This window comes from Lissotriton helveticus, chromosome 11 (genome assembly GCF_964261635.1).
Source record: "Lissotriton helveticus chromosome 11, aLisHel1.1, whole genome shotgun sequence".
Taxonomy (NCBI): domain Eukaryota; kingdom Metazoa; phylum Chordata; class Amphibia; order Caudata; family Salamandridae; genus Lissotriton; species Lissotriton helveticus.
Genome location: NC_136072.1, coordinates 1061606561 through 1061625919, shown reverse-complemented (window position 1 = coordinate 1061625919; position 19359 = coordinate 1061606561). Strand labels below are relative to the sequence as shown.

General features: G+C 46.1%; 1 protein-coding gene and 1 long non-coding RNA gene across 9 annotated transcripts in view; one reads left to right on the top strand and one right to left on the bottom strand.

The window, feature by feature from the left end:
- LOC144792527 (uncharacterized) overlaps positions 1–16180 on the bottom strand; it is a 72296-nt gene extending 56116 nt beyond the window's left edge. Inside the window, exon 1 of the long non-coding RNA XR_013602575.1 lies at positions 16073–16180. This is a non-coding gene — a long non-coding RNA (uncharacterized LOC144792527). The remainder of the gene's footprint in view (positions 1–16072) is intronic.
- PITPNM2 (phosphatidylinositol transfer protein membrane associated 2) overlaps positions 1–19359 on the top strand; it is a 1093290-nt gene that overhangs the window by 707022 nt on the left and 366909 nt on the right. The gene's annotated exons all lie outside the window — the stretch shown is intronic.

Here is a 19359-nt window from a genome sequence, read left to right as displayed (position 1 = left end):
ACAGACTGTCTATCTCCTGCCTGCTGAGGCTTCACTGCCTCCCGGGTTAAGTTCAGAGCACTCCGTGTACTCCAAACCCGGACACCCCACTGGAGCGAAGTTCAAATGAGGAACACTTTTGTGAAGAAATACATTACTGAGAACCCACTAGGAAGAATACTGCAAAACAAAATGTCAGCCAGCAGTATATGGAGTGCAAAACTACATTTATATAACAAATTCCTTTATGGAGAAATGCAGTTCAACCACCAAATGAAATTATAACTGCCCCAAATGCTAAGCTTAACATGTCACTAACTCTAACCCAAATCTAACACTTAATCAGTGGCGCAACAAATGTGCATTTGACCTTAAGGCAAATGGCAATGTGGTTGGATTATAATAACAACAATAATTGAGGGCTGTTATGCAAATGATATCACCTTAAATCTGACCCCAGGCCTGACCCTTTCCAAGCTAGTAACCCTTACCCACCGCACTGGAGTCATGTAGCAAGGAAGAACCAGATTATGCGGCGGGGTTGACAAAACTATTCGGCAAGAAAAGGCTAATTGTGCTGCATAATGCGGCACAAGGTGCGATAGGGTCTGGAGGCTCAGTGGACTAATGCGTCCACTCAGGGCCGGCCTTAGGCATGTGCAAGCTGTGCACCTGCACAGGGCCACCAAACCCCCTGGGGCCACCACGCCAATATATATCCTTAATATCATAATCCTCTGAGGATGGATACATATTTGTGTGGCTGCCCTGGCAGGGATTTGGCGGCCTCCGGCTCTGTTCCACTTCTAAACACCCTGAACCCCCCTCTTTACTGGCCTCCGTGCTCCGCCCCGCCCAGACCCCCTCTTCCGGGGCCCCCTACCTACGCTCCCTGCCCAGGGCCACCATGAGCCTAGAGCCGCCCCTGGTCCACTGCAGGGACCAGTGTTCGACCTCATGGTCACAGCTTCAAATCCCTGCAGGTCAACTCAACCTTTCATCCATCTGAGATCGATACAATGAGTACAATTGAGTTGGGTAACTATAAACACCCACGTGTGAACGTGCACTTTACAGATACACGTTATGTTATAGTATTACTTAATTATTTTGTCATTTTCACCCATGGTAACACTGTCTGAGGAAAATCCTTTTATTAGTAACAATTTAACACCGACATATATCAATATGTAATTGAAAGATGACCAGTCAACCTTTGTTAAGGGCCTTCCACTGTGGAAGAACATGTTTTTATTAACTTTTGATCTGTATAAACTAGAAACAACACACGTGTCATTTAAAATCTGCACATTATGCAGCACATTATGGATTAAGCAGCAAATCCATTATTATATGGAAACTGTTGTGGCCACAGAACAATATAATTTCAGTAGACTTGCCCTACCCTTTAAATCATTTGGTCTCAGCAACCAAAAATGTTTGCACGTGACCTAGTTAAACAAAGACCTCAGTTCAACTGACAACTTATGGTGTCCCTGGGTTTAAAACTAGTACATTTCAGGAAGGCAGAGGTGGGGTACAAGCTGATCAGGGTGCACTAAGGGGGGGTCCCAACTATCATGGGGCAATAGATTGTCATGGTGTTCAGTAGAACCGATAGGTGTATACCAGTGCTTACTTTTAGCCAGTTGCTGCTGGTGGTATGCAACAGCATTTGTTTAGGAGGATTGGGACTTATTTTTAACATCAGACTCTGACCCGGAATAAGACAGAATAGGCCAGAAAAAAGAAACAAAGGGAAGTAGTCAATGTAGGAAAATTGAGAGAAAGGGAGAACACAGAGATTAAAAAAGAACATTCAAGCTTGAGATAAAGAGACAGGAAGTGTGGGGTGGTGGAAGGGCATGAGGTGGAATCAAGATAAGGCAGCCTTGGGATTTGGCACTTTGGTTGTTGGCACAGTCATTTATTTATTATTATTACTATTATTACTACAAATTAAACACTACAGTGGCAAAGACATACCATGATTAGAATCTGTTTGGCCTTAAAGGTTTTCTTGATATTAGTAGATTTTGGTGGGGAAAAACACTTGGCAACAAAAAAATGCTTGTAAAAAAAACAGCATATCTTGCTGCAGTAAGTCGTAGACATGGTGCGCGTCATATTATCGCACCAGTATCACCAAACATACTCAAAATTGAGATGTGCATATGCACTAATGCCCCAAACAGTTCACTTGCATCAAGTAAAGCTGAGAGCTGGATATTCTGAGAGGAGGCTGTATAACTTCATGGTAGGTGGTTCCGCCTCCAATTCACATGAATGAGACAGATTCAAAGAATATTCTGTGGAGTGTTTAATTTGTGCCGAATTTTATTTGTAAACGCCGAAGTATACAAAACACTGGCACGTATTTATGAGAATCCACCACATGGTGGCACTCTGATTTTAAGAAAAGTTAATTTGTGGAGCATTTAACTGTTTAATATATCTTTAAAAAAGGATATCGCTCAAACTTAAATCTGCAGCTGCAGTGCACCCGTGTGCAATACCTTAACATTTTTGACGAATTAAGCACGGATTTTGTGTGCTTAATTTTTAGTTAGATGCTGTTAGACCCGGCTTCCTGGGCACCAGGGCACTCAGGGGTAACTGCGCTCCAATCGCATCAACTGGAGTGTTCCCTCTGTGATGTCCTGGGGCCTCAGTACTAAAGGACCCAAAACTGGATAACCAAGTACTCCTCTCCAGCACTTGACTCTCTCAGGGTAGCGAAACAGAGCAGTCCAAGGCTTACTCAAGGAGGTGAAGTGGGGTTAGACATTCAGAATACAGTGTAAACCGTACCACCAGCTGATAAACTCAATGTCCAGTCAGTGCTTTACTTTTTATAAAAGAAAAGTACTTTAATACACATAAGATAATTATTCTACACATAAAACTAGGATAAACAGTGAAAACCAGAAGTCTCTACAACCCTCTGGGGCAGAGTTCGGACCCCAAACAGTATTATAGCGCCTAGACGCCAAGCACTATAAAAACAGAGTTAACATGAAAACACACAGTAAGCATTGCATATTACAGATCATGTTACACAGGGCTGTTCTCATTCACTAGAGCCTTGATACCAAACTTTGTATTGAAAGGATATAGTTTCAGCATATGATGCGAAGTCAAATGGTCGTGATCAGCCCCATAACCCCCCACCCAAAGCAACAGAAGTGCCCTCCCATTGTGAGTGAGGGCACCGCTCTAGTGGTGTCAGGGATCTGATCAAAGGTGCTGGATGTCTTGGCACAGTTTACTGGAGTCCCACTAGTCCAGTAGCCACTGGCTAGCTGAAGAAGGGTAGTGGCTGGACAGAGTGCCAGTTCACCCTGATACCCTCAGAGTTCACAAAAAGTAAGGTGGGGGTCTGCTTCACTGGCCTCTCTTCCCAGTTACTGCTTGTACAGGCTCCCACAGCGCAAGGGAGGAGCCTAGAGGGGATTTGATCTCACCTTCAAAGACTAGAATCAAGCATCCTCCTCTCTCTGGCTCTCTTCCTGTGCTGCAAGCTTCTTTCCACCAGCCTCAGGTATGTGCTGTAAGCTTCCTTCCCACACCTTTGGTGATGTGCCGCAAGCTTCCTTCCCACACTGGGCAGCTGTCTGTAATTTCCTTGGTCCAAAGCGAACGCTCCTCCAAGCCTTACAAACAGCTGGTCCTTAATGACCGCAGTGAACAGAGTCTTATCTTCTGCCTTCACACCGCCTGGCTATCTTCTCTGTCATAGCCCAGTCTTTGAACAACAGCTGACCACTCAGGCCAGTCTTTTATCACCTCTGATTGATAGGCTCATCCAATCAGAGGGTCTGCCGCTTTCTGCATTCTGAATACACCTCCAATCACAGACCATTCACCGCGTGTTCAATGCATGGGTAAAGCATGTAGCAGGTCCTGTTCTGGTATCAGGCTGTGCAACCCTCTAGAGAGGAATTTTAATTAACTCCAGCCCAGGAGGCCCTGACCAGTGGGGGAGGATTCTCTCCACACAGTTAGTGCAGCTAAACCTAGATAAGAGCTGAGTGTCTCCCCCAGCCCACCAGGCCTTTCCAAGGAAATAGGGAGGGGGACGGGGGAGCTGGGATGTCCAGCAGGACAGCTCGCATTCCTCACACTGGCTCAATTCACCATTCTTCCCCTGTACACCCACGGGCTCTCAAACACACATCAGCCAGACAAAGGCAACAGGCCCACAGGCATGGCAAACTGCACAGACTTGGTCAGGAGGGTGCCTAGGGACTCACCCCTCCTGACTATAGATTTATTGCTGCCACCACTGTCAGTCTCCCACAGCCATATTAGAGAGGGCAGTAGCCACTCTCTGAAAAATAGGGGTGCACTAGGCATGCCCCCTCGACCTCAGAGCCAAGCTCTAGGGTCTCAATCCATGTAAACAGGGAGACACTCGGTGGACATGTATGATTGTCATGCTCACTGAGGTAGGGATCTAGAAACTATACAGTAGCTTTTGAGTGACTTGCCTGGAGATTAGCATAAGGCAGGGGAAGCACTCTCTCCAGAGACATGCAGGAGCCTTCCCGTCCCAACAGATGCAAAAAAAATGCCCTGCTTAACCACTAATCACAGATCCAGATTCATGAAATACAGATATGCAGATACTCACCGTCACTAGTGGTACTTACAAGTAAGAAAGATAAACTGGGTGACTGTCTTTTCCGCAGTTCTAAGTTTAGGAAATGGGAGGTGAAATATGAGTTCTCTGGGTGGTGAATGGTATGTCGATTGAAAAGTTGGAAACAGCATCAAATTTGGAAATGTGTGGCTATTCACAGGTCTTTCTACTCGGTCCTCCCACCCTAAAGAAAACTAAAACACAACAAAAAAATGATAGTCCGTTTGGGTTCAGGTTACAAAGGTTCCCTAACCATCCCCGTATATTTCCAGGTTTTGCAGGGTTTCTTCCTGTGGGAATTTTCTTTCTATGTACAGAAATAAACGGGGGGACATTTTTACAGTTATTCCACCTGCCGAAAAAACACAGGAATGGAAAGTAGAGAAGTAGAAATATGCCTGGAAGTCTGCAATGTTTTTAGATTTTCGAGGATTCTCTAGGGGTTTTCATGATCTAACAATTGACTACATCTGTGTAAATCATAGGTGTAAATTGATGACCCTTAGGCATATCTTTTTTCTAGAGAATCGGCCCACCTCTTGTTTTGTTTTATTTTTATTCACCCCCACCCTGCATAGAGTGGTTGCATAGATTTTCAGCACTCCAGGTTAAGTAAATTTGCAAACAATTCTCTAGATTTTTACGCAATCTAGCACTGGATGGCGATCTAAGGCTTGACCTGAAGGAAGTGCCGGCCCAGCCTCTCTATGTTCCACATAGGGCTGGTGTGGTTCCATGTCAGCAGTCTTTAAGTTAGAAGCAGTATATCTGGATAGACCCTGCACAATCACAAAATAACATAGGAGTTGGACCATCAAGCTTCTCTGAAAAGTTTTGTTTATTTGGGGCGCAGAAAAGTTTGCCATAAGCATGAAAATTTGTGGAAAGGTTAAGAGACATGGACGGACAAACAAACAGCTGGAAAAGATGGAGCAGTTTTGAACCGGATTTTGAAAAGCACCCGATATCTGCCAATAAGTGTAGCAGGAATTATCTTTTTTAAAAGATGGAGTCCTCTACATTGGCTGACAGTTGTTTTTTTTGTTGGATTTTTGCAGTTTTGCAGAAAGGGCCATAGGGCATAAAAAGTGTTGCCCAAAGTTTCTCCACAGAGCACAGTTTTGTCTAACAGAGTGCACTCTTTTGACCTAGTGAAGCAAAGAGTGGATTTTACGTTCACAAACTCATTGGTTGGTCATTAGCACTATATGGAGTCTGCACCTGATGAATTAAAGGAAATGGTGCTTGCTAATGACCAGCAGATCCTGGCACAAAAGCTGGAATGATGGCGCTAGAAGCCCTACCCTTTGAATGCAGTACTTGCGGTCTCCACATGGCAGGACCTGGACCACGCAGATTATTCCCTTTTTTAGGGCGGGAGGGGACGAGACGCAGTGGTGATGAGTGCCACCCGTTGGACTGCATGTGTGTTGGTGCAACTAGGGCTTTAAGTGGGCCCGGTCTCACTGGGTCTGAGCACTGGCAGTTTTTTAAAGGGGGGCTCAAAACGGGTCTCTATCGGGCTCTCTTTTGTGCCCTGTCACAGGCGGTCCGTTTTTTCCCCAGACTCCAGTGACAGCCGGCACATCGATGTGCGCGTGCTCACACTGCTCACTTCTCACTAGTGAAGAAGTTACGGCATGACGTCATGCCAGGTGAGAGTTGTAGGGGAAGGGAAATCCTTTAAAGAGAGTCATTTTCTCTCTGAATTTCCCTTCTCTTTTTGAAACTAAGGAGCAGCAACATTGACGTGGTGTCAGCAGGGCTTTAAGTGGAAGCTTTTTCAATATTATATACAAGTCATAGTTTCTGCTTATTTATCTTATGCAACTAACCATTGACAAAGCCAATAGTCCTGACTTGTTGTAGTTATGATGTTACTTGTATCATATATCTGGATGCAATCACAGAAACAGCAAATTACAAGTCCGGTGGCACACTATGCTAAGCACAGATTTTTAGCTTAGGTGTTTTAGGCCACGCCCTTAATTACATTGACCACAGCCCTCTGAGAGACTCTCCAGGTATTTCATCCCACTTAAAGCCCTGGGTGCAGCTCACCAGTCTTGCTCTAGTGCAGCGATTCTTAACGTTTTGACATCTGTGGTCCACCACTAACTCACTGTTGGCAGCCAGGGTCCCCCTCCCAACAATTGCTTTGATTTGACCCTTACAACAATAGACAAAATAGAGCAATAGTATGCATCAAAGAAATGCATAAGTTATTAAATATCATATTTACTTCACAAACAGATATGCAAAAATCAACATTTTAATTTGATGGTTGGATCTTTTCAAAATGTAGTTTTCCTTCCAAAAAACAAAGCAATATGCTAAATTCTAGCACATCACTTAGGGTCCATTAGGATGTCAGGCGGATTGCCACCGCCAGGCTGGCGGTGGCTACCGCCAGCCTGGCGGAGGCAATCCGCCCGACATCCTTCCCTGCATTCCCCCCCGCCATATTACGATGGCGATGGGGACCGCAGCGGTGGGAAACACCGCCTGCCTGTTTTCCGCCCCGGTCGCCTTGCGGCCGGGGCGGAATATGTTGAATATGGTGGCGGTGTCTATTAGACACCGCCAGCCATATTACAATGGCAATAGTACAATGCCTTTCCGTGGCGGAAAGGCAGGCGGTCTTCACTCTGGGGGCCCCCTGCGGGCCCACAGAGTGCAGGTGAGTGGGAGCGTGCACACGGGGGGGTACCTGTGGTACCACCTTTCATTTACATTTCCAAAGCGGCAGGCACCGCGTGGTGCCTGCTGCTTTGGAAATGGAAATGCTGTGATGTATTGTCAGCATTGTGGCGGGCGGTGCAGAGAGCACCGCCCGCCACAATGCTGAGAATACAGGATGTGTCAGCCACTGTGGTGGGCACATCCTAATGGCACCCCCGGGCCCCCCGCCCTTAAGGCGGGCGTTCCCGTTTGCCGATAGGGTGGCGGGCGGGCAAAGCGTGGGGCCTGCCGCTTTGGAAATGTAAATGCTCACATAATGCTGTGATGTATTGTCAGCATTGTGGTGGGCGGTGCAGAGAGCACCGCCCGCCATAATGCTGAGAATACAGGATGTGCCCGCCACTGTGGCAGGCACATCCTAATGGCACCCCCAGGACCCCCGCCCTTAAGGCGGGCGGTCCTGTTTGCCGATAGGGTGGCGGGCGGGCAAAGCCCGCCCGCCATCCTAATGGACCCCTTAGTCTTTTTTGCTCATAATTCATTGTTTGCTTTGTCAACGCTTGAAAGTACTTCAATTGAGGGCACCAATTATCCATTCTAGCTTTCATTTGCTGTACTTGTGCTGCTCCCATGAATCAAAATAAGGATACACACTTAATTTGTAGCGTATAGTCTCACATTCTTTAGCATTTATAGAGCATTCTTAAAATTTCTATGTTTGCTTTTTTAAGTATATACGCCTTATTAATTTGCTAAGATTATTTCATTTTCTAAACATTCAAGAATCCCCTGATCAGCGGACCCCAAGTTAAGAACCACTGCTAACCTCAGGCTGCCCAGTCTTAATTCTACCTCAGGCATCTTCCACCACCCTACACTTTCTTTCCCCCACTGTTGCAGGTTCTTTTTAGGTTTCGTCCTGGCCGTAGCACTGCGTAAGCAGTGCTCCGCCCAGGGCGAAATCTTATGTCCTACATATGGGGCTTTGATCCCGCCTCTGTCTTCCATTGGCTAGCTCCATAAATGGAGGCTAGCCATTGGAAGACATCAGCGTCAATCACTTTCTCCCGGTCAGAACGCGAATCGTGGGCGTTTCTGACTCTTTTTTTAAGTCCCGCCCCTTGATGCCGTGTGTCCCGGGCCGCGCTGTGATTGGCTGCCGGCCCGGGACACCCCCGTGACGTCATTCCCCGGGCCGCGCTGTGATTGGGTGCCGGCCCGGGACACCCCGTGACGTCATTCCCCGGGCCACGCTGTGATTGGCTGCCGGCCCGGGACCTGACTTGTTAAGTATTGGTTTTGCCTGAACTGCTTGCATCGATCTATTGTGTGCTCGTTTTCTTGTTGCTGTTTTCCTGTTTGCTTGTTTGTTATGGGTACTCACAGAGGTAAACGTGAACTGATTCCAAAACATGTCGTTCCCAATATTGTTTGAAGGCAGTATGGGGGTGGCTGGCCACACTCCAGACAGTGGTCCAGGCTAGCCGTGAAGTTAATTTCGGCAATGTTTATATATTACATTTCTATGCGCTCATATTAAGTTTAATGTTCAACTGAGCTGTTGCTCCTTCGCAAGGACGATACTGCCCGGGACATTGTCTTCTCGACATATTTAGGCCATGGAAGGCTTCCCAGTGCACATACGTGTGCACAAAGCAACTATACCTTGGCAGATACCCCCGTTATTATTGTGGGGCACCGTCCAGCGCTCCTTGCAACATATTTAAAAGGCGCCTTCTCTGAAAGGATTTTGACTTGTTTGATTTGCTCTAGATGTGCAGGTGGTTACATTCCCAGAAATTGTTATAGGGGGGTTCACCTGCAAATGGCTGGTTTAGCAACTGAAGTATGGCGTTGTTTAACAGATGCAAGAGTGCAGTTGCTGCCAGGTATAGGAGGGGCATGAAAAGTAGTGTGCGAGGTTACTGATCTAGAGGGTCATCTAGCAATATTTTCAACTGCCTGATATTCTTCGCGTTTTGAAATATATCTGTCACCTCTCTATCCATCGATCTAGCCATCTATGTAACTTTCGTCTATCGGTTTGTATATCTGTCGTATGGCTTGCATTTCTGTCTTGTAACTGTCTGCTGCACCATTTGTCTGTGCCTGCTCGTTCATCTATCCCAACATGTATCTATCCAATGTATAACTTATCTTTGTCAGTCCTCCTGAGATAATTAGATAGATAGATAGATAGATACGGCTGTGTAAGATTGACAGTCAGACAAGGTTGATATGTCCATGTTGCGTCACACACAGCCTGACCCCGTCTCACCAGCGCTCGCACAGACCGCCGCCCCCTCTGGAGCAGGTTGTGTGAGCCTGCGCTCCCTCTGGGGTGTACGGCCCCTTTAAGAGTCAGGTATGCAGCCTTCCCCACAGAGCCGGGAAGCCAGCAGTGCTGGGCCGCGCGAGTAGATACAGAGATAATTGCTGGGGCTGGTAAGTGGGTGGCAGGAGCCCCCAGTGCAGAGGGAGCCGCGTCTGTCTCTAACGAGGGCCGCGCCACACTATAATATTAAGGGCCACGTGTGTTATTTGCGTATTGTAGCTGTTGAAGCCACCGAAGGTCGCTTTCGATGCTTTGTTTGCCCCAACAGACATTAGAGTTTGTAAACTAGCAAAATAGGTGCATTTACACTTGCTCGCCTTATTGCGCTGGTACTCAAATTCGTGTTCTTAACTGGAGTAACACATTGGGAACTAGGAACAAGTCCTCTCCAATGGAGGCATTGAGTGGGCCCTGCAATGGAGCTGAAAGAGGTTCTAAAACCAGAACGTTTATTTCCGGAAGACAATTAAACACGCTGATTGGATATCCGATATATCATTTTACAATATGTTTGTTTTGTTACAGTTTTGCAGTGTTTAGCTGCAACATGGACCGTATTATAGACAAAACAAAGCAGCATCTTTAAAGTACATATAATTCCTGTAAAAGTCCTTTATTTTGGCGGGCACTTATCACTTTTGCTTCGTTACTTCTTGCACTATGGGGTCCAGTCACTATTTCCTCCTAATCCAGGAGTTTATGAAAATATCCACTGTTCAGTTGCACTTGTCTGCGCAGTGTGGCTTCGTAGCACTATAAACAACGTTTATAGTTCTAAAGCTGCTGTCCGGCAAATTGGCGAAAATCCTGTTGCAGTTTCAGCAGCAGACGCATCAACCCACAGAGCTTTCTGCCCAGCAATGTTTTCTTCCCAAGTATAACGAAACAAGGGCCTGGTTGGAGAAATGCGCCGATTTCGACGAGCCATTTAAAAGGGAAATTACGGGGTCTTGGGGAATGGCTCACGCCCTGAGGGGGATGTCGGCAGGAGAGATATGCCGGGAATGTCACTGGGTTGTGACTTCATGTGAGAAAAGAGCAGGCAATAAAATGCTAATGTGGCCTTGATAAGACAAGCAGGTGAACACCTGGCCCGACCTAATTAAAGAGCATTTTTTTTTATTCGCAGGAATGACGCATTTTATAATTAGAAACCAGGGCCTGCATTCTTTACCTGGGACAGAAGCAGATCGCAGCTCCCTCTAAATATCGCTCCAATTCCCTGTCTCCAGCCCCAACACACATTTATGCAGGAAACATTTTTGGAAGGGGGGGGGGGTACCTCTTAAATCACACTGCATTTCAGTAAAGGGGTTACCTTCTGCTGTTCGGCCTTCCTGCAGTTTGAGTCCCACAGCCTGTTCTGTGAGTAGTTCTGCTCGGTACCTTTGCAGGGGTGCGGTACTACGTGGTACAAAATGGTGCAAATGGCAGTGTCGATCAACTTTTTAAAAGTTTTGTGTGGTGCTGAAAAGTCGACACAAACACTTCACAAAACCGCTTGGGCTCGCCTGGAACCAGGCACCTGTTAATATATGCAAAGTGGATGTAAAGTTGCTTAGACTCTTCAAACGCCCTAAGATTCCACACGAGGCTAGATCGACTTAAGTGGAATGACCTAGCTTTGCATGGAATGCCTTCACTAGTTGAAAGAAGAGTCAAACAATAGGCAAATAGAAATCTGCACGATTTATTACACCTAACGCCTGTTAAAAAATAACACGCCATGCAATGTAATCATAGGCACTTGTCTGCGCATAGAAATATGTACGGGAGGGTGTCCATCATGTTCAGATTGTATGCAGGACACCCCTCGTTTGCCTTGGCACCACGCTGCAGAAACAGCTTTTGACTGGGTGAACATGAATGATGTCATCATTTGCGAGCAACTCTTGGTAAATATGGTGCTGCCAAGGCAGGGTCACTGGCATTATGCAATTCTGTGGCCATGGTCTTTTTCTGTCCAATTATGGATTTTCCACACTTGCCACATAATCCCATCTGCTGCATAAACGGCAGATTTTAACCCCCCAAACATTATTCTCAACACAAACGTATCAAAAGTTACTAAAAAGATCACGACATGTGTTGGCACACAGTGCAAAACTTTTCACAAAGGTTAAACTGAATATCTTTCAGTTGCATATTTCTGCATCTGGTCCTTAAGCTCGTACTAATGCGGTGACATCTTTACCCAGACAGTATCACCATAAGTAAAAATTGCAAAACAATGACATAATACAAAAGCAAATTGCCACATTATTTTGCCTGTTCTTGCAATAATTTAGTCAACTTTGTCACATAATGTGGTGCTCCTTTGCAACATAATGCCAGTGGCCTTTCCCTTAGGTAAACATAGCACTGCTGATTTTCATGTAGCCCTGTGCTTCACACATTGTTGTAAATCTGGACAGTTGTGTGACCTGCTCCTGAATTTTCAGGAGTAAGGCAAATTTACGGGAATAATCTGAATCACCCAGTCTGTAATTAAATTTATATAGCACAGCGACTTGAAATGCTTCTTGTAGCTTTAGTGCATTACACAATGGAACCGTTTCCTATACGAAATTTTGCCTAGCAAAGACGGTCTGCTCAGAATTGTACAATTGTGGTTAAAAGATAAAACTAGAATTGGATAATAGAGTGCCCTGTTCCGAAGTTAGCAACACAACACCAATACCACACAACTTACATTAAATTAATACCAAGACCAAATACTTCACCCCTTACATTACACACAACATTCCTAGGTCAAAGCATGACTAACCGCTCTATTCCATTTTTTTTTCCTGTTCATTTCTAGACATGGAATGTTGATGATTTCTTTATAAAAAAAAACAGGACTTAAGAACCCAGAATGCCATGAAAAAAACTGGACTCAACCTGCTAGTCACACATGGACCTGGGAAACTTGGCAGCTATAGACTTGTATAATACCTCTTGTTTTAACTTAAACAATGTCACAGTGTGAGTTTTATCACCTTTATTTCATTAAGTGTCAACATTGTTGGTAATGGTAAAATGCCAAACTACCCTAGTAAGACAATTAGTGCAACATTTCTCAGACAGGAGCGATTTCCTACCTCCTGGTAAGAGGAAGAGTTCTGTAAGTCTGTTTTTTCAAGCATGGATGTCAAACGATCTCTGGTTATAAACCTGTCAGGCGCCCTCAATTGGGTAAATCTCAGTCCCTTTAGGCAAGAACTGCCCACTGAATTTTCCTCTTTGGGTATTTGAGACTGACCTGACGATTGGGTGTGTGTGGCTGGCTCTGGGTGTGTGTGTGTGGCTCTGGGTGTGTTTGTGGGTGGTAGTAATTGCTGTCTGCTGAGCTCGTCCGTAGGGTACAATAGTTCTCACATTTGCGAGAGATTAAGCTATTGGCAATGTAAATGACAATGCCATTTATTTATCTGTTTTCAAAACCAACACATAAATACAAATTTTGTCATTTACAATGCCAATAGCTCTAACTTCTCCAAAGGCGAAACCGTTGCATTGTAAATGCTTGTTTATCAATGTTTTCTCCCACTGCATGTGTTAACCTGTCTTTGTCTTTCTTCTCCTTTCTCACTTTTCTGTATTCTTCTACCTTGCTCTGGGTCAAAGTCTGATGATGAAAAATAAGTCAGGGGCCCTATTACGTGTTAGTAGTAAATATGTACAGACATTCTGGGTGTCCAGAATGGCTGTTCCGGGTCAGTATCCTGCAAATTTTTAGGTCTCGTCTAGGCAGCGCTTGCGCTGTCTCTTCAAACATGCTGTATTCAGGTATGGACTTCAAGCTCCACCCATTTTCTGCCCATCTTTTCAATTGGCTCCTGTTACTGTCCTTTATAAATGATGGCTTTTGATTCGTGAGGAGCCTTAATAGTCTCTCCATAGTAACTCCTTTTCCCCTGTTGTAACTTCCCATGAGGACTGCCCCATTACATGTGTTGTTCTGCATGTTTTAATTAGTCTGTGAGCACTATTTCCTTCAATGACTTTCTGCTGCCTGCAACATGCTGTCCCGTAATCGCTTGTTTTTTTACTTATGTATTTTTGCTTCAGCTGCACCGTAAAACGTTTTACAACATGACTGTCTCGCTTCAGTTTTCAGCAAGGCGCCCGCTTTAATCAAATACGGCCTCTTCAGGAGGCTGCCACTTTTACTGCACACCATAAAACCTTTCAGAACATGGGGTCGTACTTCAGTTTTTAGAACGGCGCCCGCTTTCATCAAATGCGGCAGCCTCAAAAGACGGGCAATTTTAGTGCAAAACTACCACTTTTTACAACATGGGTGCCGCGCTTCAGTTTTCCGCACTGCGCTCAGAACACCTTAACAATTTCCCCTTCTGTACATGGTGGCAAAAGGCAGATTATATTTTTCACCTAACCACAGCTCTCATGGGTATGTGTTCAATTCTTCAAGATTTCCCTGCTTCATGCATTTTCTGCAGGTTGTCCGAAACTCCCTTATTTCCGGCACAGTACAACAGTAAATATTCCTTTACCCACAAAAAAAATGCTGCATGGCTTAATACTGGGGGGCAGATTTACAAGTCCCTTGCGCCTCTTTTACGCCGCCGTTCCGTCACTTTTGTGACGCAGCGGTGGCGCAAAGCCAGCACTTTGCTGCAGGGTATTTACAACATGACGCATCTGGGAGATGCGTCACTTTGTAAAGCCCTGCGCCACATATATGCGTTCCGGCGCATGGGGAGGGGGGGCGTTCCAGAGCAGGAACGCCTCCTAAAAGTGGCTGAGTGAAAGCTACAGGATTTCATTCAGCCACTTTTAAGGCCATGCTGCGTCAAAACCCTGCGCCTGCTTGAAGCAGGCGTAAGGATTGACGCAGTATTTTAAGGATAGGGCACCCCCGAGCCTTGCTGGAGCTGCGTCGTGCTTGCGACTCAACTCCAGCAATGCGCCGCCTTTACTGCAGCAGATGCATCACGCATCTGTCCATTTTTGCCCCATGGTGCGCCGCATTGTAAATGGTGCGCATCCATGGTGGCGGAGCCATGACGCACAATAACGGGCACATCCCTGCTGATATGCAGGGATGTGCCAGTTATTGTAAATCTGCCCCTTATTTCATTTGCAACGCCATTTCTCAAACAGTTACTAATGCGAGACCTATTGCATTGCAAATACTTTTTACTCCTATGACCTGTTAAACCTCGCAGACTGGGAATAACAGTGGGAACTAGAATTACTGGCTAGACTTCTAAACGGTGTTCCCTTTTCCGCACACATTTGCCACTTGCAGTGAGCTGGGGCTGCTGTAAGGCATGGGTGGAGGGACGGATATATGAATTATAGGGAAGGCGGAAATATTGTTGAGAGCATTCATGCTCCCCATGCCCCTACCTGCCTTAACTGAAGGTCTGGTGGGGTCCTTTCCCAGTGCGATTTTACAAGGCGGATTTTGTTACTGGTAAAATCGGGTTAGTTGTTTCTAAACCTGATTAATCCAGGTGTGGGAACAACAGTCCACTCAGCATTGACAAGCCTTGAATTACTCATAACCAAATCTATGGTAAAAAATGAGTGGCACTAACTGAGCAAATTTAGCAATGCAGAGTAAACTGTTACTGAGTATAATAGTACTCAATGTATTGATCCTGAAGGGATAAAGGGCAGAGTAGGCCCTGTCGATATTCACATTTATGACCGGCAGTACATACTCTCTCTCAGCCTCTTACTTTCTCATGCTCTTGGCCAATCCACCTCCCTCTCTAAAATCTTTTCTACCCCCCTCAGTGAAATTTGTTTTTTTAATCTCGCTCCATCTTCTAGTCCGTGCATCACAATTTTAAGTGGCACTATCTGAGCAAATATAGCAATGCAGAGTATACTGTTACTGAGTATAATAGTACTCGATGTATTGATCCTGAGGGATAAAGGGCAGAGTAGGCCCTGTCGATATTCACATTTATGACCGGCAGTACATACTCTATCTCAGCCTCTTACTTTCTCATGCTCTTAGCCAGTCCACCTCCCTCTCTAAAATCGTTCCCAACCCCCCTAGTTATTTTTATTTTTATCTCGCTCCATCTTCTAGTCCGTGAATCACAATTTTATCTAGTTCCATCGCAGACATGCGCCTGATTGGCTTCGCGCCATTTCGCCCTTCTTTCAAAAGCCTGATGTCTGTGCCTGTGTTGAGTTATATTTCGAGCCGGCTGTTAGATTGGGGGTAAGAGTGCACTCTATATTTGAACGGTACCCGGGGGTGCTGACAGCGGCTCTGCCTCCCCCGCTGCCACCGCCGGCTCCCGGCCGCTCAGATCCCTCTCAGGAGACGCTCTCTCGGGGTGACAGGCATCCTATTTGTGCCTTACCTTGTTAAATCTATTCCTGTCACCAGCCCGCCCGCCTCACCCTGACCCTGCCCGCGGCGCAGGCCTCGGGCTGTCAGAGATCACTCTTCGAGGGCTCATTACCTGCTCGTCGCGGCGATGTAGGACCGGGGCCGCGCAGACGCCATGTCATGGCGCAGACGGATTTCCGGTGTGCCCTGCTCTCCCCCTCGGGGTGAGCCGCGCGCTCGCCTCCGAAGATCCGTCTGCTTGGTGGGCTTGGGCCACGGTGCCCTTGCCTGCCAATGAAGGAGGGGGTTTAGAAGGCTGGGGCTTGTTAGAGGGGGGCAGCTTTCCAATATTCGGCACTGAGGAGAAAATGGCGCCAGGAGGAGGGCAGACTTGTCTTCTATGGCGCAGGTGAAGTGACGCAGGTGGTGTGAGGGCCACCCTGCTCCCCAAGTATAGCTGTATTTTGTCTTTTCAGTTAAGAGACCAAGGAGCTTAATTTGTTTTCTTGGATTGGGGCCTATTCCACTTTGTTATGCCGTTGATTGGTTCCCCGCTGCTTCTGCCCAGATATTTTAAGAGAGTGGATCAATGTGTCTGGTTTCCAAGTCCTTAGGGTACCACAAAATGGGGCATGCACCCGCACCACCATGTAGTGATGGGCCATCGGCCCTCTTGCCACCTGCTGTTACTGCACAGCCGCCAGCACTGAGAGGCCATCTCACCAGGGATGGATTGGGATCAAAAATCGGACCGGCACACCCCAAAAAAGTGGCCCACCTTTGCGTATTGCCTTTCCGCAAAACACTGCTTCAGTGAAGTTTTATGAAAAGAAAGGGGGTGGGGACATGTTTTATTAACTTCGCTTAGATAAAAAAAAATGCACAGATTAGTTCACACCGCTGAGCCACACATGAATGCAAGTGAGACCACTTCTGCTCAGGTCCCCTGCCCCCGCTCAATCAGCATATTTTATTTATTTATTTTATTTTATGCGTTTTTATGTAGCGCGGACTTTATCCGAAGGTGTCAGAGCGCTTCACAATAGGAACAGTAATGATACATGAGGAGAAAATTACAAGTGGGCATGTTACATTATTGGGCCGGCCCAGCGAGAGAAAAGGAGTGATACCTCCGCCCATCTGCCTCTAGAGAGGCCACACAGGCCTCTACTGGGCTGCTGGCGGCATCCTAACAGCACAGACAGCCCCCAAGCTGCCCAAAAAAGCAGCCCACAGCTAGAACTCAACTACCGGCCCTTAGGCCATTTCCCGAGTGCCCACGTTACCAATCCGACCCTGCATCTCACAGACCTGCACAGCTCTGAGCAGAGCGACTGTGCTACTAAAAGATGGCGTCCGCCTGCAATGAAGGAGTCCACTTTATTCCATTGAACACCATAGTACTGACGAATGACTCCTTGAGACCAAACATTAATAACAATCAAATAACGAGGGAAACCAAAAAGGGGGAAAGGGTGTATGGAGGAGAAATGGTGAGGGAATGGGTGGTTTGAAAGCAGTGGTAATAGTCGGTGGTTGGAAGTCAATCGAGAGGTCATGAGTTCGATTCTTGGGAAGGCAGCCTTTTATCCTTATGGTCCGTAAATCGAACACCATTAATTGGCTATTGCAAGATAACCCCTGTTAGTTATAGTGCTAGGGAATGGCAGTAATAAACAGCGTATCTCCTCCTGCTAGCCTATGTCCATTGCACCGTTCACTGCGCCTCGCTCTGGCGTCCTCCCTTTTGAGATCTTGCCTACATTCAGCTTTGTCTGTTTTTAGAAAGACCTATTGTGGACAATACCAATACTTACAGTGGGCTTTGGGTCAGAACCATTGGTTATCATTGGTTGGCTTTATTAGCAATCTCATTTGGTTGCTTTTTATTAATTTTCTTCCCTTCTTGTGTTTGTCCCTCCCTTAGAGCATAGCTTCTTTACCATACTTTTGACTGGATGACTTGTATTGTTTCATCACTTACATTCAAGGAAATAACGTTTTTCCTTTTGTTTTTAGCACTTCATTTGAGTTCATGTGTTTTTTTTTTGCTCTCTCCCATGTGACGTATCACCTTTCCCACCTCCACTCCCAATGCACTCGGAGTCTCACACTCCTCCACTTATGTATTGCTTCTACTGCCCCTCTTCGTCAACATTTTTTTATACCCGCCATATGCCTCCTTGTATATATTTATGTATGTATGCGTAGATTTATGTATTTGCAACTTTTTAGCATCTTGCTGGGAGGCAGCTAAGGGAAACAGGAAAAATAAAATGGTAATAAGTCTGGGTCGGGCGGGGCTTTCCTGTTGTCACAGCCAGCAGGGGAGGAGTATTGCACACTGTAAGTGCGGGAAACATCCTTTACAACGCAACTTTTACCACACAGTGCCTTTACGACGCAACTTTTACAACGCAAACCATTACAACGAATTGCGCTGGGGGGCGCTCTAGGATAGGGAATGTGTTTAATGTACTATCCAACACCTTCCCTATTATCCACGGGGACTGGAGTTGGAATAGTAAATTAAACAATTCACTATCCAGCGCCTAAAAGCACTATGCGTTGTAATGGTATGCGTTGTAAAAACAGCGTTGTAAAAGCATGCGATGTAAAAGCATGCGTTGTAATGTCATACATCCGTAAGTGCGCATGGCGGTTTGGTGGGCGTCTTAGACCTGTTAAATGTCATGCACACTTATGGTTCTCCAAACCAGCTGTGTTGCACAGCCAGGTTGGAGGAACAGCATATACTCCGAGGCCAATCCTGGAGCTGCTCTCATGCTATTGAGAGCAGCACCGGGATTGGGTGGGGAGCTTGTGCTGGTGTCCCAGGGAATGCTGGGACTCAATCAGGAGAGAAGAGGAGCACCGAGGCAGTCGGCAGCGTCGGAACAGGTGCGTTTTTAAAAATCATTATTTTCCTAATCCCCTGTCCCGTTCTCCCCTCACTGCCCCCCTCTTGAGTTTTGTGGTGGCCGCCACTGATCATTAGGGCTTACACCTGACTCATCGAAGAGCACAGATGATATTGATATATGCAGCCAACTCCTACCAACAAAATGGCTGGAGTTGATAGTGTGCAGCACTTTTTGTGTATTCTTTGCCTTGCTTTGGTGTGCTAAAGATCTGCTACAATAGCTCTGCCACATTGAGGTGCCAATCTTAAAACGAAACTGTTCATCTGTGTTGAAGCCACGTATTTACAAACATTAAAAACTCAATCTTCTCTCTGGTACACAGTGCTCTCGGCTCCCTCTACCAATTTTCTGTCCCATTATTTCTTTCTCTCGCTCTCTCTTCCACTTCTGTCTTTCTTTCTCCATCTCGCTTTATGCCTGTATTTTTATCTCACTGTGTCTTTCTGTCTTCTCTAACGCTCTTGCTCCCTTTGCTAAGACCTTTGTTTACCAACTT